The 18,606-nt window shown below is 35.2% G+C and overlaps 1 protein-coding gene and 1 pseudogene across 2 annotated transcripts in view; both read right to left on the minus strand.

Moving 5' to 3' along the window:
- The window catches only part of Ube2e2 (ubiquitin conjugating enzyme E2 E2), a 381,059-nt gene that overhangs the window by 140,472 nt on the left and 221,981 nt on the right, over positions 1-18,606 (minus strand). The window lies entirely within an intron of this gene.
- The window catches only part of LOC101700703 (nuclear receptor coactivator 4 pseudogene), a 52,002-nt pseudogene continuing 33,396 nt past the window's right edge, over positions 1-18,606 (minus strand). Inside the window, exon 2 of the transcript XR_015439618.1 lies at positions 1-18,606. This exon is cut by the window's right edge and continues 32,595 nt beyond it. The product of XR_015439618.1 is annotated as a nuclear receptor coactivator 4 pseudogene (transcript).

The raw sequence follows: 18,606 nt of genomic DNA on the forward strand, positions 1-18,606 counted from the left end.
TCCCCTTTGCCCCTTTTCTTCCTATTTCACATTATCTATTACAACTTTTAGTCCTATTTACACTTTCAGTTTCTCACACCACAGAAATTATTCGGTATTTACACGTGTCTCATCTATTTCACTTAAGTGTATCACTTCAATGTGCATCCATTTAGCAATAAATGTCTCTAATTTCTCATTTTTGATGGCTGAGTAGTACTTCCATTTTATTTTAAAAACCCCACATTTTCTCTATCCAGTCTCCAGTTGATGGGCATTTGGGCTGCTTACAAGTTTTGGCTATTACAAATTGTGCTGCTATGAACATGGGCACACATGTATCACTGTGGTATGATCCTTTTAATGGTCTAGGGAAGATACCCAGCAGGGGAATAGCTGGTTCAAATGGCACTTCCAGTCCTAGTTCTTTGAGGTATCTCCATGTTGATTTCCACAGTGGTTGCACCAGTCTACACTCCCACCAGCAGTGGAGCAGGGTTCCTCTTTTCCCCCAGCCCCACCAGCATTTGTTATTGGTTGATTTCATGATAGCAGCCATTCTTTCTGGAGTAAGGTGGAATCTCAGCCTTGTTTTCATCTGCATCTCTCGAATGACCAGTGATGTTGAATATTTTTTCATATGTTTATTTGCCATTTCTATTTCTTTGTATGAGAAATGTCTGTTCATTTCAGATGCCCATTTTTGGATTTGAGATAGTAGGCCTGTGTCTGAGGGACTGCTGGTGAAAACTTTTTCCCACATTGTGGGTTGTCTCTTCACACTGCTGGTAGTTTCTCTTGCTGTGCAGAAGCTTTTTAGCAAAAAGATATCCCACTTGTTGATTGTTTGTGCTAGTTCATGGGCAACTGAGGTTTTGTTCATAAAATCTTTTCCTACACCAATGTCTTCAAGAGTTTTACCTAACCTCTGTTCCAGCTGGTTCAGTGTTTCTGTTTTAATATTTAGATATTTAATCCATTTTGATTTTAGTTTAGTGCATGGTGATATAGGTCTAGTTTCAATCTTTGCCAAGTTGAAACCGAATTTTTCCAGCACCATTTATTAAAGAGGCTATCTTTCCTCCAGTGAGAGTGTTTGGCTCCTTTGTCGAGATGGCTGAGTGTGTCTGGAGTTGTTTCTGCATCTTCTAATCTGTTCCATTAGTCCTTGGGTGTGTTTCTTTGCCGGTGCCATGCTGTTTTTATCACAGTAGCTTTGTAGTAGAGTTGCAAGTTGGGGGTTGTAATATCTCCTGCTATGTCTCTGTTGCCTAGAATTGCTTTTGCTATTCTGGGTCTCTTCTTGTTCCAAATGAATTTTTGGATTGTTTTCTCAAGGTCTGTGAAGTATGCTGCTGGGATTTCAATTGGGATTACAATGAATCTATATAGCAATTTTGGAAGTATGGCCATTTTCACTATGTTGTCTTTCTATCTTCTGATATCCTCTTCAATCTCTTTTTTCAAAGTGCTATAGTTTTCAGAGAAGAGGTCTTTGATTTCTTTTGTTAGGTTGATTTCTAGTTATTTCAGTTTTTGGGATGCTATTGTGAAAGGAATTATTTGCCCTATTTTTCTCTCAGTGAGTCTGTTGTTCGTGTAGAGGAAAGCTATTGATTTTTGTGTGTTGACCTTGTATCCAGCTACTTTACTGAATTTGGTTATTACGTCTAGGAGACTTTTGGTGGAGTTCTTGGGGTCTTCTATATAGAGTATCATGTCATCTGTAAATAATGACAATTTGACTTCTTCATTTCCTATCTTGGTTTCTTTTATTTCTCTTGTCTAATTGCTATGGCTAATGTTTCCGAAACTATATTGAACAGGAGTGGTGATAGTGGACATCCTTGTCTTGTTCCTGATTTTAGTGTGAAGGATTTCAGCTTTTGACCATTTAGTATGATATTGGCTGTTGGTTTTTCATAGATAGCTTTTATCAGATTGAGGTAGAGACTGTCTATTCCAATTTTTTGTAGGGTTTTTTTTTTATCATAAATGTGTGTTGGATTTTTTCAAATGCTTTTTCTGTGTCTATGGAGATAATCATATGGTTTTTGTCCTTGGCTCTATTGATACAGTGTACTACACTGATTGATTTGCGTATGTTGAACCATTCCTGCATCCCTGGGATGAACCCCACTTGGTCAGGGTCTATGATTTTGATGATCTTCTGCATTCTATTTGCCAGTATCTTATTAAGGATTTTTGCATCTATGTTCATTAGTGAGAGTGGCCTATAGTTCTCTTTTTCCGTTGGGTCTTTCTCTGGTTTGGGGATCAAGGTGATGCTTGCTTCCAGCAATGAATTTGGGAGTATTGCTTCCCTTTCAATTTCATTGAAGAGTTTAAACAGTAGTGGCAGTAGTTCCTCTCTAAATGTCTTGTAGAATTCAGCAGTGAAGCCATCAGGGCCCGGGCTTTTCTTACTTTATAAGTTTTTAATTACATTTTCAATTTCATTGATTGATATTGGGTCATTTAGAATTTTTAGGTCTTCATTCAACTTTGGTAATTCACATGTATCTAGGAATCTGTCCATTTCTTCTGTGTTTTCCATGTTATTGGCAGATAGGTTCTCCAAATAGGTATTGATGAACCTCTGGATTTCTGCTGGGTCTGTTGTAATTTCACCCTTTTCATTGTTAATTGCTTGGATTTGGGCATCTTCTTTCCTTTTTCTGATAAGCTTGGCTAAGGGTTTGTCAATTTTGTTGATTCTTTTGAAGAACCAACTCTTGGTTTCATTGATTTTTTTGTATCATCTGCTTAGTCTCCATTGTATTGATTTCTGCCCTGATCTTTATAATTTCCTCCTTTCTATGAGCTTTGGGTTTGTCCTGCTCTACTTTTTCTAGAAGCTTGAGGTTCAGCATCAGGTTGTTTAATTGGGCTCATTCTGTTTTCCTAATATGCATATTCACTGCTATGAATTTCCCTCATAAAACTGCTTTCATTGTGTCCCATAGATTCCAATATGTTGTAATGGCATTGTCATTTAATTGAAGGAAATGTCTGATTTCTTCTTTAATTTCCTCTGTGACCCATTGGTTATTCAGAAGTGTTGTTCAATTTCCATGTGTTTATGAAGTTTTTGCAGTTTCTTTTGCTATTCATCTCCAATTTAATCACACTATGGTCTGATAATATACAGGGGATAACTTCAATTCCTTTGCATTTACGTAAATATGTTCTATGCACGAGTATGTAGTCTATTTTGGAGAACTACCCATGTGCAGCTGAAAAGAATGTGTATTCTGATTTTGCAGGGTGAAACATTCTGTAAACATTTGTTAAGTTCATTTGTTCAAGAGTTTAGTTGAGTTCTAGTATTTCATTGCTTGGTTTCTGTCTAGTTGATCTATCTATATGTGATAACGGGGTAGTGAGGTCCCCCACTACTATTGCATTAGTGCTTATATGACTTTTCATGTCTGTTAGTATTTGTTTTATATAGTTGGGTGCACTAGTATTTGGTGCATAGATATTTATGACTGTCATCTCTTCCTCTTGGATTGTTCCCTTTATAAGGATATAGTGTCCTTCTTTGTCTCTCTTAATCAGTGTGGGTTTGAAATCCATTTGGTCTGCAAAAAGGAAAGCTACTCTGCTTTTTTTTGGGTTCCCTTTGCATGGAGTATTGTTTTCCATCCTTTAACTTTCAGTCTATGAGTTTCTTTTTGAATTAAGTGTGTTTCTTGTATGCAACATCCTGTTGGATCCTGCTTTTTGACCCATTCTGCCAGTCTATTTCTTTTGATTGGTGAATTGAGACCATTAACATTGATGGTTATAACAGATACGTATTGACTTATCATTGTCATGACTGTTTCTTTTTGTTCGATTCTCCCCCTTTGGTTTTAATTTCTTACCATGCCTGGATTTATTCTGCTGGGCTTCCTGGGGTTGTGATCCTCAATGTCTGTTCCTAGGATTTTGTCTAAAATTTTTTAGAGTGCTGGTTTGGTATTAATGAAGTTCCTAAGGTGCCTTTGTCATGAAAGTATCTTATTTCTCCACCAATTTTGAAAAATAGTTTTGCAGGGTACATCAATCTGCATTGGATGTTGTTTTCCTTCAGGGCTTGAAATACATCACTCCATGCTCTTCTTGCCTTAAAGGTTTGTGTTGAGAAGTTTGCTGTGATTCTGATGGGCTTTCCTTTTATGTGATTTATTTTCTCTAACTGCTTGTAGAATTTTGTTCTTCTGTTTGGTTTCTGGAATCTTAACAATTATATGCCTATGTGTAGATTTTTTTTTTTGATCAAGGCTGGTTGGAGTCCTATATGCTGCACTTATCTGTATGTCAAGCTCTTTAACCCTGCTTGGAAAGTTTTCTGCTATCACTTCTGTGAACAATTTTTTTTTATGTCATGTGCACTTTCTCTTGTTTCTTCATTGACTCCGATCAGTCTTTTATGTTACTCTTCTTTGCATTGTCTAGCAGCTGCTGGATTGATTTCTCGTGGCTCCTTACAATTAATTTTAAAGCAATTTTTCTTTTCCTGGTCACTAACTGCAATCTTATTTTCTATACCTGAAACTCTGTCCTCACACTGGCTCATTCTGCTGCATAGACTTTCAATGGAGTTTTTAATCTCCTGGAAATCTGTTTGCATATGTTTTATGGATTTCATTTGTTTCCTATGTTGGGATTCCATCATGTTTCTCAGCTTCTCTATTTTTTTTATCTGTGTCCTCTCTAGATTTATTAATCATGTCTTGCACTATGGGCACAATCTCTGGTGTTATGTGAGAAATTATTTCAGATTTCATTTTTTCCAGATCCTCTTTCGTTGCTAGTTCAGCGAGTCCAGGTGATTGAGTATCAGTGTTCGATCTTGTTTCCCTTTGGGGGTGCTATAGGTAATCTGGAAATCTGGTTCTGAGGCTTGTTTACATTTCTCCTCGTTTCATCAGGGGTGGTGGGGTGCTTCTGGCACCCACGTGGCTTACCTCCTCTGCACTGGGAGCTGTGGCATGCCTACCCAGAGCTTCTTCTGTGCTGGGAGCTGCAGCATGCCTACCCAGAAGCCTCCTCTGGACTGGGAGCTGTGGTATGCGGACTCGGAAGCCTCCTCCACGCTGGAAGGCACAGCATGCCTACCTGGAAGCCTCCTCCATGCTGGAAGCCGCAGCACGCCTACCCGGAAGGTTTCTCTGGGCTGGGAGCCGTGGCATGCTGACCTGAAAGCCTCCTCCGTGCTGGGAGCTGCAGCACGCCTCCACAAATGCTTTCTGTACAAGCAAGGTAGCTTAAAATTTTTACCACCTTAATCAATATTTATTCCTATATGTTAAATCTTAGAAAAAAGTAAGACATGATGGGCTTCTATTAGTTAGCTTTTCTCAAGGGTTATAAATTTACAAAAGAAACCTACTGATAAGTCAGATTTTTCATTTACTCTCATTCCATTAAATCTGTCTTTCCTTTGGGCTGAATAGCTTAGGAGTATTAAATCACCCCAAACTTGATTTTTTTTTTTTTTTGGTACTGGGGATGCAACTCAGGACCTTGTGCTTGGCGAGGCAGGCAGCAGAGCCACTGAGCTAAATCCCCAGCCTTTGGCTTGGTGTTTTTGAAAAAGTCACAAGAAAAACCTATTTTCTTGATTCCTAATACTGTATGATATTTTGAACATTTAGGTATAACATTCTCGTTAATTATAGACAATAAAATGTCAGTAGCTCATCAAATATGCATCAGTTCATTCAAAAAACAAAACTCCAAACAACTAATTCAAGGCCATACTATTTTCAAAAAAATATAAATGTATGGTTGACATATGTATGTTCAGAGCGTTCATTGGCATTTAAACCCTTAATAACTCTATTATCATTTATCCAGAAGAATATTAAGTAGAATTCCAGCTTCACATATGAAAGGATATGATCAACTCACTTTCAGAATGTTTTTTCGTTTTTTATGCTATAAACTTTTGATCTGTTTTATTGTCAGGCAATTAGTCTACCTCTTTATAAAACAAAAACTAATAATAAAGCAATTCAGCTAGGGGAGAAGATACATTCATGAGAATAAGACAATCGTACATTACAGTATCCCAGGAGCCTGGAGAGTGTCAGGCATACAGGTGTAGTCATTCTATAATTATTTGTTAAATAAGTGAACATCTGGCACATCTCTTTCACCAAAAGTTCATATTTATTTTTGGCTTCCATTAACGTCCTATCACATATATGAATAGAATGCTTGTTAAAGGCACGAAAAGCTGCAGGTCTAATGTTTAATACATTCAGCTGCATCATAATAAAGACTCTGTTTATTGGCATGCCAAAGAATGTCTATTCTTAATAGGACTGTTTATAACATCTATTAATTTCAACTGAAAAACAAAAAGTGATGAAAAAAGTCTGCATATTATCGTTATCTGAAAATGAACCCACAATGTAAATACACCATAGTGCTAAAGTGAAAGTACTTTTTAAAGTATGAGCTTGGAATATGAAATACTCAGAAAAAATACTGAATTAGGAGAGAATAATTACAAGCATTATTTTCAAGAACTAGTTGGGACAAAGAACATATCAGAGCTGTGGAGAGATTGACAGTAATACTTTTATCAACAACAAGGTATAACTGAACGCATTTGTATAATAAAAGACTTCTAAATATTAAAAAATCCATAATAATCTCTATCACCTGATACAAAAATTTGTTTGAACTCTAATGAAATAATTATCTTTAGAAATATAGTTTTAAATGCTTATACTATCTATTCCTTATACTTTTTCGCTTTTCCTTTTCATTTTCCACTTACACATAAACAATATTCACACAAATAAACAGTAATTTGTATTTTACGATGCTTTTCAGCCTATAGTTTTAAATTATTAATTAAAAAAGAACTTTTTATCCTAAATTATGGTAATCTGTTGCTTTTTTTCCCTCTACTAATACTATTTCACAATTTGACATTGCTTTTGACAGTTACTATATTTGATAAAATATAGAAAATACAAATTTACTGAAAAACTGATTTCTATATATAGCTGTGGGATATTTATCTAAATATTTGAGATTGAAAATTGTACATTCCTATGTGCTAATAATTAGTAGGGTTTGCCTATATGGTTTTCAGTAAAGTTATCAGAATTAAAGGTGATTTTATTTGATGAGTTGTGAAAGTTTATTTAGTAATCTTACATCACACTCTTCTGATTATTATTTATCAGCTTGTATTATATAGTATGTGGGCCAAATTGGCCATATTCTAATTGAAAATATTTTAAATTTTAAACTCTAAATACTGAGGTTTTATTTTCACTAAATATCACATAATTGCATTTCTGCAGATGTCAGAATTTATGATAACACAACCGAAATCAAGCCCCAGACCTCCAGCTTGTTAGAAATTTAAATGGATATTGAGAACAGAAAGATATTTCTATATAGTGGCAAATAAAGTGATTTTCAGATACTAACAAGTGTTCTTATACTGTTTTATTCTTACTGCAAAGCTCTATTTTTTATTTTAAAAAAGATCTACAGATATGATAGAAATGGTGATGCATCTGTAAACCCCATTATGCAATTTATGATAGCCTTATTAAATATTACACATTATCTAAGAAATGAAGGAAACTAATGGCTGATACATAACCACAGCTTAAGAAACAGCAGAGAATCTTTAATGACTAAAATCTATCCACGTTACCTAAGGGTGGTGAATACTTGTGTAACCATAAAGTAAATGAATAATTTATGAAGACTATGACTTTTTATTTTTAAAAATAAACAAATTAATAAAATCTATGCCCAGTAATTATAGTATACTGTACTCATGTTATATTCCAAATGCAACAAAAATTGGTGACCACATCTTTTAAAAGAAACAATCTTAACAGGAAAACAACACAAAAAAGTAAGGTGGGACTGGGAATATAGCTCAGCAGTAGAATGCTTGCCTGATATGCACAATACCTTGTGTTTAATCCCCAGTACTTCAAAAACAATTAGAGTTAAATTTTTAATAGTAAGCTAAGTCTGATTATTCAAATTTTAAAATCTGTTATACTTTCTAATATCTGGTACATATTAAGCTTGGAAACAAAATTTACTGATTACTGTTATGAAGTATCATAGATTGTCGTAAAGAAATCCAGCTTCCCTCTACATGGAACTCAAATTATGTATTTGACTCTTCAGTGCAGAGCAATGATTTTCAAACAGTGCTCATAGAAGTTATGTGAAACTCTCCACCTTCTTCTGTATTCTTACTCAGAGGTGGAGGAAGTCATAAGTGAGGAGGATTTTGTATTCACGCTCCAAATCACCAACATTTTGCATCTTTCTGGAATTTCTGAATCAAATTTGTTTGATCAAAAGGTTGTATAGTTAAACAATAAAAAAGTTTAAACAATTAAAAACTGATTACTTTCCTCTTTGTTTTTCCCTGACCCACTACAGTGTCTGTACTTTAGACACCTGACACTAATACACAGTTAAGTGAAAGACTGGGGATAAGGTTGAGAAAAAGTTGAGGAAGGAAAGGAAGTGATGGCATGCTATGAAATTCATATTAAATAATAGTAGCCTATCCAACTTGAATATGCACTGGCCCTTAAAATGCTTGGGCTAAGAGAAAATGTCTCTAAATTCAAAAAATTGTTCTCAAGAGACATAGGCAAGGATCAGCATCATTTCAATACTTGATGGTTTCCACGAACACATGTAGTCTTTGTCTGTGTTTATCAACTGATTGGCAACAGTGACAGTGAGGACCCCAGAATTTCTATGACATCAGGGAGTGAACTGTTATTATCTTTGTTCATATGTTCATTGTTGTTGATGGTAGCAACAAAAAAAAAGGTGCAGGCCACTTTCTTTCAAAAGGACCTTTAAAGAAAACCCAATTCTATTAAGGCAGTAAAAGAAAAGTGTGTATAGTTGTTTGCAGATTGCTTTTATAGTACATATATATGAAATATAAAAATATATCAGTGGCCTATTAGCAATATAAAACCCTCGAATTCACAAAGCTCTAGAAAAGTCTTCCCAATGGTTATATAAAGAATGATCAAAATATATGGTAAATGTTTAAATAAATTATTAGCATAAAAGGCGCAATGCCATTAATGCCTCTCAAACCATTCCCCTTCATTTAGAACAGTTATCCCATCATTCTTGCTTCTTTCTGAATGGTTCTGTAAGTCTTCTTTCATGAGTGTCTTTATGAAGTGTGATCAAAAATATGGTAAATGCTGCTGAGTGGCATCCATTAGAAAGTCAGGCTTATAAAAAATTATGCTGTGCCCTAATTTACTTTATTCACCAGATTGCACTGTGCAACTTCTGGCTCTTCCCCAAAGTCAAAATGATCATGAAAAGTAAACACTTTGAAACAATTCAGGCCACTGAGGCAGCCATGATAGCACAACTATATACACGAAAGAGGACTTCCAGACTGTTTCAGAAAGTGGTAAGAACGATGGGATGGATAAGTGTGTTTGAAGCAAGTGGAAGTATTGTAAGCAAGATGAATGACAATGTGTCTTTTACTGTAATGTATTTTAAAAATTTAAATATTCATTATATTTTTCAAATACACCTAATATGGATTTAATGCTTATATGATACAAAATATGCTTGTTTTATAACAGAACATCTTTAAATATTTGAAATTCAGTTAGAAACTTACTGGATGATTTAGAAACTTTACATTCAAGGGTTTTTTTCTTCCCATCCTTAAATTAAGATTTTCACACATGAATATCATTTTTGTAGTTTTAATGATCAAATTTTTCTTTCTGTTCTTATAGAAGAAAAGATTTATTTGTGATGGCAAAAGCAAAGACAAAAAAAGGAACAATAATCTGGAGGGGGAAAAAGTATATCCTCACTTAAGGTGGGATATACAGATTTGACATCTCATGAAATATGGATATAAAAGTTAAAATACTGAAATAAAATTTCCTCATTAAAAGATTAAATTGACATGCCAGGATCTACTCATTTCTACAACTCATCAAGAACTCCTACCTGCTATGTGCAACATGAGAAAAAGGCAGAACAATAGTATTTCAATGAACAGTCTCTACATGGATCATAATATATGTGCTGCCGAAGCGAGCACAACATGGATCATAATAAATGTTAAGCTCAGGATAAAATATGATAGTGAAAACCAGGTAAGAAAGACTTATTGGACAGACATTAGTTTGGACTGTAATTTAGCCTTGAAAGGTAATAAAACTAAAACTGCGATTCTCTAATAAATAGTAAGAAAAAAACCAAGGAAATAAACATACTATGCCACCAAGTTTTAGAATGCCAGTAAACATAAACAAACAAGAAAAGAGATAATGATAAGAGAATTGCAAGCATTGCAATCTCAATGTCTATACTTCAGACATTGTAAATGGAAGATTCTTGTGTGAGTTTAGCTGAGAAACTAGAAGGGTGGCTGGTAACAATCATACTTTTAGGCAGCCTACTGCTTATCTGGCTCTCCCCTAGGGCAAACCTTCAGATAAACAGTTTTGAACAACCCACTGGGCATGGCCCAGAAGTGGTCCTCGAACATATGTAAACAAATCCTCCATAAACACACTCACCTTTCTTTTCTCCTGGTCTTTGTTCTTGTAGTGGTACCATTCTTTAGTCACATAGGCTAACATGGGTGGTTTTTTTTTTTACACTAAGACTTGCTAAAATTTCTTTTGTCAAATCTCAAACACCCATCCCAAAACTTTTAAATTTCCAACTTCCAGTTTTCTGTAAAGATACCAAGTAGATTAACTTTCCTAAGAGATCATTTCTGCTGGCTCACTCTACTATTGCAGATCTCCCACTATCTCAACTCAAGACTGCAGTTTTTCAAAGTGAGGTCTCTGGGGTACCTATAGCAGAATTACCCATACATCTGTTAACATGCACTGGCCAAATCTATAGCCATTCAATTAATTCTCTGGCAGTAGGATCCAGCATTTCACAAACTCTCTATTTGGTTCTGATATTCACAGACGCTTGTAAACTATTAACTATAGAACGAAGTAAACATTACCACCACCACCAAATTAGGGGCTTAGTGTGAACTAGATGCTGTTCTAAAAACTTCATAGGAATGAAGCTTATTTAATCCCTGTAACAACCCTATGAGGTATTCTTACTGTCACCACCAGACAAATGAGGAACAAGGTATAGAGAGTAAGGTGAAGTAATGTGCTTTAGGTTACACAGCTAGGTGAGAGAGAAGATTCCAGCTTACACTGTCTGCATCTAGAATCTATACCCACCACACCCCTGCACAGGAGGGGACTGAACCCAGGACCTACATCCCCAGCCCTTTTAAATTTTGATACAGGATCTTGGTAAGTCAAAGTGGTACAGGCTGGGCTTGAACTAGTGACCCTTCTATTATATCCCTAAATATTTATATTTTAGAGTAGTATAAATGGTATTATTTTAAATTTAAGTTCCACTTTTTTTTTTTGTGGTATCCAGGATCAAACTCAGGATCTTGTGAGGCAGGTGCGACACCACTGAGCTAAATCCCTGGCTAAGTTCCATTTTTTATTGCTGGTACTTTGATTCATGCATTTAATTTGTTCTACAATTTTGGAAAGGATGGTCATGTTTGTGTTTGTGTGGGAAAGATGGCCTCAGTTATGTTTGTCACCCAATGCAGTTTGGAAAAAAAATTCTGCCAAATGCTTCTGTCCCAATTAGTATACCCTTTATTTCCTTATCTTCCCTTATTGCATTAGGTAGGGAATTACAAAATAATGCTGTAAGGAAGTGACAAAAGTGAACATTTTAACTTTCCAACAAAACAAGCTCTTCATTCTTTCATCGTTGAGTACAAATGTTAGATATAGGTTTTCTAAATTTATTTTTTAATCCAGAGGAGGTAGTTTCTCCCTAGTTCTACTTTGCTGAATTTTTAATCACAAAAGGGTGTTGAATTTTGTTAAATGCTATTTCAGTATAGCTTAATAGAATCATGTTATTTTTCTTCTTTCGGTTGTTGATGGGGTGGATTACACTAATTGATTTTTGAATGCTGAATGAGTCTTGCATATTCAGACAAATCCCATTTGGTCATAGTGTATAACTGCTTCCATACATTGGAGCAAATGAGGTGTGGCACAAACCCACAGGCCCCAAAGCTAGTTAAGGATAGCACTGTGCCTGCAGAAAGGCACAAACAATAAATACTGCTGGAGTGAATAAAGGTTTGAAAAGCAAAAATTAGATGTGGAAACATAACAGGGTTCAATTATGACTCAGTATCCCTTCCGCATATCTGGTAGATTTCACTATTACAGGCTTAGTACATCTCCCAAATGACAGAGTAAAACAAATTCTACAAATTATAAATCAAACTGCATTATTTTACAAAATTCCCAGCCATCATACTTCCAAACACTTCTCCATTTTTTAACATCCCATACCTACCAGAATACCTTAGCTCCTGCTGAGATAAAAATGATGCCATTTGATATACTTAACTATGAATCTCTTGCACAATATATTGGCTCAATTTGTTTTTTATTCTTAAATATTTTCCCTGCAGCAGAGGAACTTTCATTAAAAGTACAATTTGCAAAAGATTCTAAGACGAATGCTCATTAATCCAAACAGTAGGATTAAATTTTCTACATGTTATTCTAAAATGTCAAATAAAAAAGCCATCAAATTCAGTATCAATTAAGGCACACAAAGGAAAATCAAAAGTATTCAGGTCAGTTAACATGTGGCTCTCCATTTAGGAAGGACACCTGCACCCCATGAGAGTAAATACCCCAGCCAATTACTTTTTTAATGGCTGACTGAAGGGAAATGAATTCAGTTAGGAAATCATTTGTACCTTACTGTGATAAATGCAAGCCTCTGTTATCTTTTCATTAATTCTGTACTATGAAATGTGTAGTTTTTGTTTTATTTCTTTTGCTTCTGTGGTTTAATATAGAAAAGAAGCTCCTTAAAGATGTATGTCTTACGCAATTCAATATTTTCTACAGAGTCTGTTAGAATAACTTCCCAACTAAGGAAAATTATCAGATTTTATCTACCCTTCCAAATTAGTCAATAAACAAAAGTTAAAGGGAAACCCATTAAAATATTCATTGTCTCAGACTAAGTCAGGAGGATCTCAAGTCTGTACCCAGCCTGGGCAATTTATTGATTGAACGAGACTTGGCTCAAAATTAAATGAACAAATTAAAAGGGCTGGGGACATAGTTCAGTGGGAAGGTCACAGGCTTAATGCCCTGTATGGCCAACAAAACAAAACAAAACAAAACACAAAAAGAAAAGAAAAATTCTTTCACTTATAACATTCAAACTTCTCACCAGTGTCTCTTCTTACTATTTAAAGAGGTCAACTAACAGACCCAGCAACTAAATAAAAACCAGACTGATCCTTCTTGAGGATCATGAATTGTACAGGGTGGGTGAAGGGAAATGGAGATAATGTTTTCAGTACCTCCCAGCTAAATCTTTACTCTTCTGATACACAGGTAATACTGGATTCTCTTACTAGTAATCTTAGATTCAGGAAGGGATGTGGGATGGATTTCAATATTCTAACTGGTAATATTCACAAGTATTACAATGAAGATGTCTTATATTTTGAAAAGTCAGTTGCCTATATTCCAGTTTGACATACACTTTAAGCACCTAATGTCTATTAAATCTGATTGAAAATAAACATATACACTGGTTGTGTTCATTTTATACAGATTACAGTTAGTATAGTTATATACTAAGTTATAAAGTAACTAAACACATTATAAGTTAAAACAAAAAAGTCCAAGGGCTCTTATCTAGGCTGGAAATATATTAACTCTCATCCTAATATGAGATTAAACAGTTGTGAACCATTAAAATACACACAGTCGTATATTAACTAACAAAAGATTATTTATACTGAGAAAAGAAAAATGAAAAAGCTGAGATCTAATTCCAGATCCTTACTATTAAGGTTAATAATGAAAATGCAAGGTAATTCCAGGTAAGAATTTTAAAAAACTCTTAAGTTCATTTCATTTTGCACTGCTATTTACCTCTAAAACAGCTGCAGGGTTACAACTCAAACAAACTGACTTTAGTTATCAAACTGGTCTACATGTAGTTAGGAAAATAAAACATTGTAGCCTTAGAGACTCTCAAGCTTTGATTATGAATGTGTGATTCCTTAACATAAAAGGAACATTTCAAAGAAGAACTACTGTAAAGATCAATGAATCTTATATAAGTGGACAGTCGGAAAAATCAAGCCTTTAAGAATAATGTGCCATATCGCTTCTCGGCCTTTTGGCTAAGATCAAGTGAAGAATAATGTGCCAACTTGCCAAATACAGGAGAAAGTTAACTTACTTATTGAACATAAATGTGAAGATCTGGAGAACAGTTCCATAGGAAACCAGATCTTCATGACTGCAGAATCTTGACAGGAAGGCACCTGAAACGTCATCCTGCCTAGGACTATCACTGGACACTTCCAGCAACTCATCACCCACCTGCCATCCGAATGAACAGCACCTCTAGAAACAGAATTTCTAAGCAAACAGTCTACATTGTTCTACTTCTAATCTACTGTTAGTACTTCCTTGGGCAAAAAAATCTGCCCTCTTACAGCTTTCACTCACTAGTCCCTATTCTACTTTCTGGGAAATAAGTCAAATCAGTTTTCCACCTGATAACACACAAGTGTCTGAAGCAGCTCTTGGGAGTTCCCTGAATGGCTTTTTTTTTTTTTTTTTGGTCTGCATAGGGCTGAAGACTTCATACTTTCACAGGTTAACAAACTGATAGAGTAGAATTTTTAGTCCTCAGATATGCTTGTTTACCTGCTCAGTATTTTAAAATTTTATAAAGAAGCATGGATTCTTGACTTCTTTTGAAAAATACTTCTGGCAACAATGGACTGGTGGCAGTGAGCTGCATCAGAGCAGTGGGCTGAATACAACCTTCTTTCAGATAGGATATTCTGCTGTAGCTCACCCCTGGCTTTTCACCAATCAAGTACCATTTCTTATAAAGAGCCCATCTGCCCATACTATCTAGAATAAGCATTATACCCCTCACTCTTTTCCACTGTAGCTCTTTTGTCTAAGAAAATTATCTCTTTTTTGAAAGTACCTCATAAAGAACTTAATGCTCTAGGGTATGGTGTGATCAGTATCAAGTACCAACTGAAACTTGTCTCCTTTGATTTGGAATATGCATACATTATCTGTAATTTTAAAAGTAGGTCATTCATTCAACATCACAAAAAAAGCCTATTAGTTTTTATTGGCAGCCCAATATTGTTTTGACTCATTGACCAACAAATTTCTTAGTCTTTGGCCAACACTATAAATAAGTTTCATGCTACCACAATATACAGCCATTTCTCTCATTCACTGACTATGCCTTTACTTGGAAAAGCCAAATTTGGTCCCCTGGATTTGTGTCTGTTGTTTTGTCTTTTAGATAAACATAAGGCTTGTCTCCTAAGTCAAATAATGCTACACTATAATAGATACCAGCTACAATATAACCTAATTATGGTAAGAGTTTGTGCCTACCATAAGCTACACACTAAGCTATTTTCTCCTGTCCTCAAGAATCAGGGATTATCAGGTCAATCAGCAGCTTGGACAATAACAGAGAAACACCCAATATAAAAGTCCCTACATGCTTATGCACCCAGTAGACTATGTCCCTTTTGAAGATTTCAAATAGAAAAGTTTTCCCTAATACTGTACTAAAGTTAAACCTTGCTTCTTAACAACTTTCACTTTAAGCATTTTATATATTTATTTATTTTACTTTAAGCATTTTAAAGCAACAGGAATAAAGATGATACCTCTTCTACATGATCCATATGATCTTTTTTTGTAATGTATCCAAAATAGTTCATCTTCCCCAAATTATCTCTGACTAGGATACATCTAGTTCCAGGTTTTGTGGGCCTATCTACAAGGACTGAAAGAAACATGTACAGGTCAGTCCTTTTCTGGAGAGAAGTTGAATAGCAAGAAGGTTTCCTCAAAGAAACAGGACATAAACTAAATTTTGAAGTGCATATGTTATCAACAGATACATCATGATTCAACTCAATGTCTGTCTTTACAAGTGGTTCCGATGTACACAGTGAAAAACACTGCAAAGACCAAAATCCTGCATTGAAGTTAGAACTATGAACAACATTTGTTCCTTGTAATACAGATACAAGGAATAGTCAATGACAAATTATTTGGTACTGCTAATTAGAAGTGCTTGTCTCCTGACTTATTTTCCACTGCTTCTAGTTACTTTAAGCTTCATTTCCAACACCTACATAGAAGAGTTGAGTGTGAATTTTAAATTATATGTAAACCTCAAGAACATGATGTTACTCAGATCTTGGGGCTGTCAATTAAAATTATTTTTCACATTACAGGACCATAATACTTGAGATAGGAAGGACCTCCTATAAGCTGTCTAGCTCATTTCTTTTATTAAAGAGACTGGTAAATATTTAAAGAGTTTCTTGGATGGAAAAGTGATCTATTTCTGCCTTCATTAGGCATTTACTGGGTTCCCACTATGTCAGGTGCTATGAAGGTTACAGATATGAATGGATCCACATATCCTGCCCTCAAATAACTTACAAATACAGATAATTGAAACAAATAATGGTAATCCAGGTTATAAAATTGTAAGCTCTCTAGTAGATGAGGACTATGTGTTCTCATTTTTCATGACAGACTCCCTTAAGCATCTGCCTCCATCTAAATGCCTAAAACATTGTTTTCTTCTACATATTTATATGCCCAGACTTACTAGCCCTCCAATAGGAGGCATTCTATAGGTACCAATTTAAGTCTGCTGATTTTGAAATTTCTTAATTGAGGAGAGAGGAAAAAGTGCTAGGCCTGAGCAAGTGAGAGATGAGAGAGAGCCTTCCTACTGCATGTTGTACCATGCAGTTCAAATCAGCTTAGCAAGTGCCTCAAGAGAAGCGAATTTCAGTGAAATCAATGATTCATTCATTCATTCATTCATTTAACAAATAGTTACTTAGCACTTAACATCTGACAGAAGGTACGGGAGGCACAAATGCCATGATGATAAGAGAAAGGATCATGTTCTGCTCCCACAGCACTCCCAATCTAGTTTGTGTTCTTTCAAGACCGTGCACATCAGGCAAGTGGGAATAACCTCTGTAGGACAACTATAAAATAAAACGCAAAATTTCAAGCCACACTCACAACTTACTAAAGCCTTCCCCATTGATTTTGATGAAGCATTTCTCTACATTATTTCAAGTCCTGAGTGGCTTCTACTCTAGAAGTGCTGTGCTGGACCCAAAGGAGATCTTTTCTATAAGAAAGTTTGTCACATGTTGACAACCCACCACTGTTCAGGCAGAAAAACAAAAAAGTACATTCTGAAGATGAAGGAATGGCAACCTACTCTTTGTATTAGAAGCATCTACACAGCCAGACCATAAAGGTAGGAAGTTATTACAAGTTAATTAGAAAAGTAACATTTGGGAAAAAAAATAGGAAAGACTAAACAGGTGTTAAGATCTTTCCTTAATCTAACATCCTTGCTGCCAAAGGTATTTTAACCACATTTACGTATCATTTGCAAAGTTAACAGCATGACTTAAATACTGCTAAATCTAGCACTCAGAATCATTACTGCTGTAATCATCACATCACAGCTCTCTGCTGTTGTTCTGGAGATCTGAAGTGTCTATACAATAATATGAAAAAGCTTTCATAACACTGATACTTAACACCTCCAGAGTATGACAGAATGAATGTCTAGCTTGATAATCTACTTTTCAACAAAACATTTTGTTACTATCTCTGCCTGACAACTCTGTACAAGAATAATTTCATATATATAGAAAAGGCTAAATTTTATTTACTCAAGTGACTCTGTAAGTCATAAATTCCAATCCATTATAATCCTAGGATGACTAAATTTATGATTGTGTGTCATGTGTAATTAACTTTAAAATACTGATTTCAAATATTTTTTCCACACCCCACAGAAAGATATACATCTTACATCATTATCCAATGACATATACACATGTAACTAAAAGATTCAAAAAACATTACCTAGGACAAACAATGTCTTCCTACACCATCCCACTCCATAATGTAGCAGTAGATGTTAGTCTCCTTGATTTAATTTCAACCCACTGACACATAAGATTTGCAATTAAAAAAAAAACTGATACAGACAGTACGATGTACCTCTGTGTGCAAGTAAGCATTTAGAGGACCTAATCAGAAATTAGTATTCCAGGAAGGGCTGGATAGCATGCCAAAGCTAATCAGGATTTTAACTCGAGGCAAATGAATCCAACATCTCCACCTGCATCTAATCTCTTGATCTACATTTCCATAGAAAGTTCATCTATAAGCACGAGCAACATTACGAACAAATTATATTGAGGAAATAAAGAATATTTAAAGTATTGGCCAGAAAGATCATACATGCTTCAGCACCTTTGCATGAAAGGAGCAGGATTATCCGATAAGGCCAACAACTTAACACTTTTTGAACTGTACTCAAGATCATGAAAGTCTTGCGTCTTGTTTTTGCAACAAACATCTGTTTTTAGTCCATTTGTGGTGTTGTAACTAAATGCCTTAGACTAGGTTATAAACAACAGAA

Source organism: Heterocephalus glaber, unplaced genomic scaffold (assembly GCF_053883595.1).
Source record: "Heterocephalus glaber isolate CG9 unplaced genomic scaffold, H.glaber_assembly_v1.0 deba00001472, whole genome shotgun sequence".
Classification (NCBI taxonomy): Eukaryota; Metazoa; Chordata; class Mammalia; order Rodentia; family Bathyergidae; genus Heterocephalus; species Heterocephalus glaber.